General features: G+C 43.8%; 1 long non-coding RNA gene across 1 annotated transcript in view; it reads right to left on the bottom strand.

Moving 5' to 3' along the window:
* Positions 1-4,964: 4,964 nt before the first annotated feature.
* Positions 4,965-10,550, bottom strand: part of LOC118238377 — a 60,136-nt gene continuing 54,550 nt past the window's right edge. Inside the window, exon 3 of the long non-coding RNA XR_004768488.1 lies at positions 4,965-5,251. This is a non-coding gene — a long non-coding RNA (uncharacterized LOC118238377). The remainder of the gene's footprint in view (positions 5,252-10,550) is intronic.

Raw genomic sequence — 10,550 nt, 5'->3', positions numbered from 1 at the left:
ACATTTACACTGAGTGTTCTGAGTGTTACATGTCTTGGGATGGCTTAACACACGTGGGGGGACACAAGCAGCTTCAACATAAACACTGAGTCATTTTACACAAGGAACTTGAGCACCCACAGACTTTTGGTGTCCTCCCAGGTCCTGAACTAATCTCCTGCAGATGAGATACGTGTGTATGACCTGCAAGTTTAAAACGTGAGTGACTTGTTTAAAGCTCTGCTGAGGACTGCACCTTAGAACATTTATAGTCGAGATACAGTGTGCTTGGAATGATGCAAAAGTCTCCGTATTCCCCACCGAAGTTCGACCTGAAGAGCCTCCGCACAGAGAAGACATGTCTGCAAGTCTTCAGGAGACTGTTTCTCTGGCGCCTGTGTCCTTCAGGGAAGGGAGGAAGAGGCAGAATTACCTCAGACAGAGCTCCCCTCATCCTCTGGCACTGGCTCCTGGTCAGACAGAGATTTGCTGTCATTGTACACCAGATGGAGGGGGGAGAGAAGGGAAGGGACGGTTTGATTTGTTTAAGCGAATTTCAGAAACATTCATAGCCTAACTACATTCCCTGCCTGTCCAGTGTCAACTTCCTGTGTGTACCAGTCACTCTCTAGCACGTATCTCACAATCTAGACAAGACAAATTGCATTCCCTGTACTTTCCTGGCCTACTGAATCTGATTCACTTATCACCACCTTGGACGGTCTATGAAAAGCCTAATGGGCTCAAGGCCTTAGGTGCTTCTAGAAAAGAACCTTTCATACACAAAATTGAATGGGTCTCTTTAAAAAGCACCAGTACAGGCTGAAAAGATGAGAGTGAGGACCAGAGCTTGGATCCCAGGACCCATGTAAAGCCAAGCACATTTGCACACTCCTATAGTCCCAGGGATGCTCTGGGAGATGGGAGGGCAGAGATGGAAGAATATCCCTTGATCTGGGGGGCAGCCCTCCTGGTGTATGCAGCCACAGACAAGACAGACTCTGTCTCAAAACAGTGGGAAAGGTGGATATGAACACTAGTGATTGTCCTCTGACCTCCAAATGGTGCTCCACGAGCCGTGAACACTGTAGACCCATACACCTGTACTCGCATACGCAGCAGGTTTCAAAATCGTCACTAGTCCTCGATGCTGTTTTTCTATATGTCAGCATTGGTTCCATTCCGCAGACCTTCCATATTCCCAAGGTATCTGTCCCCATTTCAAAATCTTAGCCGCCACCATGGGAACCAAGCCTTTTAGGTACCGGTACCGTTTAATCAGCAGCCAGAACCCAATGGCTATACCAGGTACTATGCAAGGCTGTGTTATGTAGGAACACTGGCCTTTGCAGAAGTGTGGTGATGAGAAGTCATGTCTGAGAAATGGAAAACCTTAGCAAAGAGAGAGAGAGAGAGAGAGAGAGAGAGAGAGAGAGAGAGAGAACCAAGACAACCAACTGACTTCTGCCTTCAGCATAAATATGAAAGTAGCAAGCAGTTAAGGGAGCAGAGTCACCTTAAATGGACCCTTGAAGGTCATTTGAAGGCAGTGCAATGCAGCTGGGAAGGGCTCTCACTGCTCAGCAGCCGCCCCATGCCCTTGAGTAGAAGGCATGGCACTGTCAGGTGAAGGAAAACCAGTACAGACCTCCGTCTGCTAACCGGGGTGAACTTGGTGTCTAAATGCCCCTGGACTGCTTTTAGGGCTCCCACTGCTTTCTTCTTGGCTTGGAGCCTGCAGATAATTTATTTAAAAGACTTAACGGGTCCCTTATGGCTGGAATCCATTTTAATCTCTAAATTGACCACTCTTTTCAATTGAACTTAAAAATGAAGAGTACTGATGTTACAGACGGGAACAGTGAAGTGTCTCCTGATTATAAATGTACCGTGTGATGATAGATGACATTAGCAAAATCCAGAAAAAAAAGGAAACAAAAACCACCAAAATAAAGACTTCTGGCAGTCCCCCTGCCTCCAGAAGAGCCATCTATTGATGTGGTCTATTTTCTTCTGGCCTTTACTGGTTAAATATTAATTTTGATGTCACATGGGTCTATTAATAAAAGTATGGCAAGGACTTTTACACTTAGCAATTCCATATCTCATAGTATAAAATGTAGCAGGACATATCCATCAAAAAATATATTACAGCCAGGCTTCGTGGCATGGGCCTTTAGTCCCAGGTACTGGAAAGGCTAGGACAAGAATTTTCTAGGTTCAAGGACAGTCTTATCAACATAGCAAGACCGTGTCTCAAAATAAAAGATTAAAAAGAGAGTTGAACACTCATCCAAAATACATAAGGCTCTAGGTTCAATCCTGGTACCACAAAAAAATGAAAGAAAAAAGAAAAGAAAAAATATACATCAAAGACAAAACAAATGGTATTTTTCTAACCTTTAATGGGCAAATATGTTGTAGTCTATAGCTTCTAAGTTTAATAATAATAATAATAACAATAACAAGGAGAAGGAGAAGGAGGAGGAGGAGGAGGAGGAGGAGGAGGAGGAGGAGGAGGAGGAGGAGAAGAAGAAGAAGAAGAAGAAGAAGAAGAAGAAGAAGAAGAAGAAGAAGAAGAAGAAGAAGAAATCCTGAAGCCTTAATGTCCACAGCCACAGGACTTGGGATGTACAGGGCTTTCTTCTTTTAAAAACAACAAATGTATCTTTCTATTCACACTGACTACCCATCCCATCCCACCCTACCCCCAGTAAGTTCAGGATTAATGAAAGGCTCTCAGGCCCCTACTATCCCCCCTCCCTGCATCCTGAGCCAGAGGAGGCTGGGGAAGCTTCCCCTGCAGTAGGTCATCCCGATGGTGCTCTTCATAAGTGGCTGGAGCAAGCCCAGGTAAACTCTCATGGGGAACCTTGTCTGAAAACAGCCATGGTCACCTCCTATATCTTTGTCCTCAAGACAACACAAGAGCTAGCGGACAAATTGCCCCCATAGGGTTATCTCATGGGGAGGGGGAGCTATGGCCAGTGTTCAGTTCTTCTCAGGAAATAACCCCCTGAGATGCAGAACCCAGGCAAGATGCTGAAACAGGCTTCTATGGTCACATGAGCGGGAGCAGCTAAGATGGACCCCCTGCCTCCCAAGAACCACTTCCGTATGGATGACTTTGTAACTAACCAGTCAGAGCAAACCTCTGGATCAGCCAATCAGAGCAAGTGTTACTTCCAGTTGCCACCCCGCCCCAAGAGAAGAATTCACTTTTTGAACAAAAGGTTCAGTATTATTACTTAAGAATCCCTTACAATGGCCATTGATGCCATAAAGAAAGAAAAAGAAACTTTCTTTCCCGGAAGGTAGAAAACACTGGATGCCTGAAGAAAGAAAAAGCACTGGGTGCGGTGATCTTGAAGGGTGAAAGTTTTAAATGACTCCATCAAGAGCTCTGTTACTGCCATCTGACTCCTAATTTGAAATGCAACTTGCACAGAATTTCCAAGCAAAGTCTCCTGCAAAGACAAAAGCATCCTTCGTCCTTCGCCCACAGATCTAAGCTTTTCTGCAAAACCCAAGTTGCTCCAGCGGCTTAAACCAGACCGTACACAATTAATGACCAGAAACTCCAATTTCATGTTAATTGGTTTTAATTACATTTTCTTCTATGCTTATCTACAGGGGCTGCTCGCCGGAGAACCTGCAATTTAATATTTGAATTCTCTGCATCATATTCATCCTCTTTGAAGTCGAGTAATAAGACAAATCCTCACACAGTACCTGAACAGTCCACCAGGCAGAGAGAGGGAGGCCGGTAGGAAGAGAGAAGAGGGGGATAGTAGGGGCCTGAGAGCCTTTCATTAATCCTGAACTTACTGGGGGTAGGGTGGGATGGGATGGGTAGTCAGTGTGAATAGAAAGACACATTTGTTGTTTTTAAAAGAAGAAAGCCCTGTACATCCCAAGTCCTGTGGCTGTGGACATTAAGGCTTCAGGATTTCTTCTTCTTCTTCTTCTTCTTCTTCTTCTTCTTATTATTATTATTATTATTATTATTATTATTATTATTAAACTTAGAAGCTACAACATGTTTGCCCATGAAAGGTTAGAAAAATACCCAAAGACACACCTTCTGAAGATGGGGCCCAAGAGCCCTGAGATTTGTTTCTGATTGAGATTTGTTTCTGATTACCAGGGCCTGGGTCAAATTTCTCAGTGCAACAAAAACAGAAAGCATTGGCCCCAACTTCGAGAGGTGACCACCGCAATATGATTGGGACATCTAAAAGCAGTAAATGAAGCTGCCTCCCTATTCTAGCAAACTCTAAATGCCCTGCCTTTAACAGAAATAAATACAACCCCTGTTCCCAGTGGTCCGGGCAGCAGAGAAGTACTTGGCAAAAACCTAGGATGAGAGATAGGAGTCTTTGTTGGGTCACAGTCAAGGGCACAAGAGTCAGGAAACAGATTCTTGTCCTCCTGTCCCTAGACATTCCACACGAGACCATACAATGGCTACTTAAGAGCATCTGTTTGATTGGATTAATAGTGAGAAGACTTGCTAAAACAGACAAAAGACACTAGCTCACCTGCTCCAACATCCTAGCATAGTGTCTATTTTTTATTATTATTATTCTTTTTGGTTTTTCGAGACAGGGATTCTCTGTGTAGCTATGGAGCCTATCCTGGCACTCGGTCTGTAGACCAGCCTGGCCTTGAACTCACAGAGATCCGCCTGCTTCTGCCTTCCGAGTGCTGGGATTAAAGGAATGCGCCACCAACACCCAGCCATAGCATAGTCTCTATTACACTTTTTTTTTATTACACTTCTTTTTTTTCCCATAAACTTCACTAGTTTTGAATTTTTCACTTGTATCCATTTTGAGACAGGGCCATGAAAAGCAACATCCATTTTAAGTCTCCCCTGTAATCGAGAATGTTAACAGCCAATTTTCTCAAATGCTGACACCACTCAGCCTGACTTCGGGACAAAAACACTCATCTTTGCTTCTAATCAAAGCCCTCACTCACAGTTTATATACATCCATTTTGTTTTATTGTATTTTCGAGAGTTCCATCAAGTCGGTCTCACCAGTTCTATGAGTTTTCCCTTGAGCACACAAGTAATGATTCTTAGAAGGCAACAGCTGTGGGCCCACGGAGCTGGTGTATTTCTGTGGAAGCTGCAGTTGTTCGGAAGGTCAGCCATCAAATGGGGCTCATTTTTCACTTGAGACAAAGGCGGTGCGAAGGTCTTTTCAATTTGTATGAAATCGGGCTGCTTTTGTAGGGGCAAAAACACACGCAGAAGCCCAGTCTTCTAAAAAAGAAATGTTGTATAAGATTTATGAGTTTTAAGATCCATGAACCATTGGTCAAGAGATTAAGGTTTTAATGAGAGTTTGTAAAACAAATAGTAAGTAGAAGTTATGGCTACTTTTTAGGGCCAAAAGGATTCCTGTTATTCTTGTGACATGAGAACTGCTAGAATTAATATTAGGCCTGGAAAGTTAAAGACGGAAGTAACAGAGAGCATAGGAGCCCAGATGTTGACTAGCTGGTAAAATGTCGGCCACACAAGAATGACCCGCATAAAGAACTGAACACTGGGTGTCAGTCTGTAATCCTGCTACTGCGGGGGTGAGGGGGGTGCAGAGACAGAAGGATTTCTGGGGTTTCCTGGCCAGCCAGCCTACCCAATCAGCGAGCTCCAAGCTCAGTGAAAGATGCTGTCTCAAAAAAAAATAAAAAATAAAAATAAGTGAAGTCAAGGAAATCACCTGACATTAACTCTGACCTCCACACACATGCACAACCATGTGTACCCACACACATATGTAGACACACACAGACATGTATACACACACAAAAGAAGTAATAATTGTGGATTTATAATCTTGCTTGTAGTCATTTTATATTTCCAATGATGTGTCTTGAGGCTTGAGTTTGAAGGCACAAACATTAATTATTTTTAAGTCCTTTTGACTAAGCTCTCCCCTTTGTTAACATCCCTTGCTTGGCTCGAGATGTTTGGTTTTGGTTGGGTTGGCCTGAAGTCCTAATTCTGCAGCTCAGGGATCAAACTCAGGGCCATGTGCACACAAGGTAAATACTGCTCTCTGCCTCTCAGTGGAGGTGATGGCCTGTTAACATTTAATTACCCAGAGAATGGCGGAGATCTCTGGGGTTCTACTGGTCATTGTCCACTTATCTCCTATTGTTCCGTTCTCCTCTTTCCCTTGGTTTTTTTTTTTTTTTTTTAATCCTTTTTCTTAGGACTATTTTATCTCTTTTGTTGTTCTTCAACTGAAAGTATTTATTATTTTATTCCAAGATTTTCTATAGGGTTTATACTGTTATCTTATTTTTCAACCATATACATGCAAGTGATACATTACTTCACAAAGCATTTAAACAAACCTCACAAATAACGTCTAGTGCTCCCTTCCTGACTTTATGCCAGTTTTTAAGAATATGCTTTTATTTTTCATGTTGTAGATTCTGTTACACCATCATTGAAAACTTTCACATAAAACTCTTGTGTGCTCAGTTGCGCTGCCTCCTGCATTTCTGCATTTCTCGTTCCTTCATGTAAGCCCAGATTCCTCTCGCTATCATCCATTATCCTCCAAGACAGGTTCATCTCACATTTCTTGTGGGTCTCCTGAAGGAGAGTTAATCTAAGTTTTATATCTTCAATTCACCTTCTTATATTTGTTTTAAGCTCATTTTTGTTTGTTTACTTGTGACTAGGTCTCTTTGTAGCCCAGGCTAACCTTGGCATTCACAACCTACAAGTTGTGCCTCTGTGAGTCCTGAGAAATCCCAGGTAGTGTGTTTTATAACATAGTCTTGCCATCTCGTCCATCAAAGCAATAGGTATTTTCTGCTGGGTAGAATGCCTATTGTGATCTAGGCTCCTCGAGTTGAAGGATCGGTGAGAAGAGGTGAGGGATTATAATAAATAATCATTTGCATAATGAACAAACAGAATGCATACCATTACCCAATACAGCTATACCAAGTACAGCAGACCTTACTGTTCAGTTCATTAAATAGCTATACGAGAGTCTAAAAAAAAAGTCTATTAACCTTCCTAGTGCTAATGGAAATCTGGAGAAGTAATTATTTTTGTGTTTAATGAGCAACAACATAAAAATCAGCCAAGCCCCTCTTTGGGTCTAAACATTATCCCATGGTTGGTATAAAGTAAGAATGACCAACTCCTACAGATGAGGTATAAAGAGACAACAGAGAGACAAGAACCCCAAGGAAGTGGGTATTGGTAGAAAGCCATGGGCACAGGCTTCTGGGAAGCCAAAGCTTGGACACAAGCATCCAGACAGCAGAAACACACTTCATTTTGCATGGCTTCTTTGCTCCTCAAAAGTCAGGGGCCATATTACATTGCTCTCACTCAAGCTAATCTTACTCCCCAGGAATCTTGCTCTTTACCAAGAGCCCTTGCCAGAAGCCCTTTTAGGAAACAAAGAACAGCGTGAATAACTGTTCTCTGGTTAAGTTGTGTTCATAAGTTTAAACTTTCAAATATTGTTTTCTTACAGCGGGGCACACCCCCAGTGCAATGGCAGCTGAACAGTGTGGATTATTTACTGGGTGACTGTGTGAAAGGATGGGTCAGCATGGATGAAGGTGCAACTCTGCTTCAGGCATTCTGAGGACTGACTTCGCTGGGTCTGAGAAGTGCTAGGAATGATTAAGTGCTCTGATGATTAAGTTAATGGAAACCAAGAACCTTGAGAAAACATTAGGATGTAAGCTTATTTACCGCAGAGCAGGGGAAGTGGGTTATAAGCTCGCTCATCACTATCTTCAAAAACACACCATTCAAAGGAAAGACTTGTTAAAATGTGGAATGAAAGCTTATCTGCTCTGTGAGATCAAACAGGACTGTGGGCAAAGAATATGAGGGAGACTGCAAGAAAGCCACTGAGCCACCTGGGGTGAGGGGAGGCATTGTCTACTGAGAATGTCCTTGTGGCTAACCATGAACTAGTACAGCAGGCAAAACATTAATCTAACCATAAATTAGAATGACATACAGCATGGTACCGTGTGTATGGTGTAAAATTTAGGAGAAAATGTGAATCCACCTAAATCAAATGTGTTGGCTGTAAAGTCAGCTCTGGGAAGCGGAGACAGGAGGATCCCTGTGCATTTGAGGCCAACACCGGCCTACCAAGTGAGTCCACGGGCAGTCTTGTCTACACAATGGGGTCCTCTCCCAAACACAGCTACAAAACAAGTTTAAATGAGAACTCCAAGGAAGCCATGGGCAGGATAATTAGTGAGAAAGGAGAAAGGCAGCACTTGATCCTTCCCGAGTCACCTCCTGCTTGACATTCAGTGCCATTGCCACCACTGTTAGCCCTTGGAGTCCCTGTGTTGTTAGCCCAAAGTAGCACTAGTGTGTACTTTCATTTGTTGATACATTGTAGAGCAGCTAAGCATCTCTTATGTACCAAAATGCAGTGGGGGTGACTGGGAATGCAATCAAGCCACCCACTCAGCACCCCTCTCCTCTTTTTCTTCTTCTGTTTAACAGAATTTGGGGGGGAGGTCATGTGTGGCAGCAGAAGGTGCCACAGAGACAGATGTAGCTTGGGATGAAGCAAGGCTTCTTGGTGGAGACTGGGCACAGAGGCTGCTGGGTAAGAAGTGTGCTGCGAGGCCCCAGAGCCAGTGGAGAGAATGGCTGCAACTGAAGCATTGCAGAGAAGTACTGCAGGGGGACCGCAGTACGTGCAGGATGACGCTACAGATCACACTAATGAGTTTGACATTTGTCCTAAGCAAGTGCTTGGAGGGTTTGTAGCTGGAGAGTGAGATGGTGAGCTGCCTTTTAGAAAGGTGAGCCCAGATGCTCGTGAGAACAGATCACCAGAGGAGGCTGGATGGGAAGTGTCCAATGACGAGGCATCAAGGACTTTCTCTGTGGAACTGTAGAGACACAAGCCAAATGAAGAATACCCAAAGGGACAGAAACTCCTGTCGGGGGCGTGATGGGGAATGTACTGTGTATGTTTATCTTATTGATTGTTAAATAAAATACTGTTTGGCCAATGAGACAGCAAGTTAGACGGGACTAGGAGTCAAAGAGGATTCTGGGAAATGTAGTAGAGAAGTGGTGATCCAGGCAGGAAGTGACATAGCAAGGAGACTCATATTTAAGTGAAGGAGAAACAAGAAGGTTCCCTTTTCCCCTCCCGTTCTTCCTCCAGCAGCACAATGTGATCCACCGGCAAGGAGGGACGCCAATAAGGCGTCCAATAAGATAAGTCTTATAAAATATATAGATTTATCACGATTAAGACTGAGCTAGCAGATGAGAAGTCCTAGTTATTGGCCAAGCAGCTTTGTACCTAATATGTCTCTGTATTATTGTGACAATCCACACGGTGGGCAGAACTCAGGCGGCTGGCAGAGAATGCCCATGTGGTGGTAGGGCTTGGGCGGCTTTTGGCAGAAAGATTTATCGTAACAGGGGTGCCTTGCAATGTCATATCCATGAAGCAGGAAAGAAAGTGGAGAAGGTGTTAAGGTGGTCATGACAGCCTGTGTGTGGGTGGGAGATGAGGACAACAGGGACACCCACTTTGTGGTCCTGGGCTGCAGTGGTGGGTTGATTAGGGAGTCAGTGTGAGTGAATGGAGCCATGTGGACTTGGCTAAAGAAACTGGCCCCTTGTTCTACCACAGAGACAAACTCTACACCCATTCCCAGGGTGACAGGAGTGGAGCATCTACCTTCCTATGCCATGCCAACAGGAAGAAGAAAACAGGGACCCAGGAGCATGCACGGTCATAATACAAAGGCCATGAACACCAAGAGTGGATTCAGAGGAAGACTGAGCCTTCCTCCATCAAAGTTGAAACAGTCTTATTGGTAGCCATGACAATATTTCCACAGAATACCTCAGAGCCCCAGGTTAGCACACACCTATTAAGTGCCAAGTGGGTGAGACAAAAATAAACATAACATGGAATGTGTCTTTCAGACAGGAAAGAGAACAGTCAAATGGCATGACCCGGCGGCAATGTTTAGAGAAAAAAGTTCTCAAGCAAAACCTGCAGACAGAGCTGAGCAGGGAAAGCAGAGACCAAGCAGGTAAGCAGGAGTGGAGGGGAATGAGCTGTATCACTTCGCCAGGAGATAGAGCATGAACTAGCTTTCTGGGCTGGGAGGTAATAAGGGAGAAAATAGCAGGGGACTGGGGGTGCAATACCTGGCTCTTTAGAACTCTAGCCTGGTGTGAATGAAGAACTGGAGGTCTTTCAAAACAGAAACAATATATTCAGTTGTACATTTCTCAGAAATCAGCGGAATTCTGCCTTTGGATGGGGAAACATAAAGAAATTTATGGCAGACTGAAAATACAGCAAAGGCCCTCTTAACATTGAGAATGATCAAGAGATGCTACAACGGAACTATTCTTAGAAATTCACTTTGTAAGAATACTCAGTAGATGCATCTGCTAAATGTGCATCACTATAACTAAATACCTCAGGCTGCACACTTATGAAGAAAAGAGGTTTATTAAGCCAACAGTTTTGGAAGCTGATGAGGGCCATTTCACTTCATGGCCTTATAGTGAAGGG

The sequence above is a fragment of the Cricetulus griseus genome, chromosome 2 (genome assembly GCF_003668045.3).
Source record: "Cricetulus griseus strain 17A/GY chromosome 2, alternate assembly CriGri-PICRH-1.0, whole genome shotgun sequence".
Taxonomy (NCBI): Eukaryota; Metazoa; Chordata; class Mammalia; order Rodentia; family Cricetidae; genus Cricetulus; species Cricetulus griseus.
Note: the sequence above shows the minus strand (reverse complement) of the source record. Positions and strands in the feature narration are given on the sequence as shown.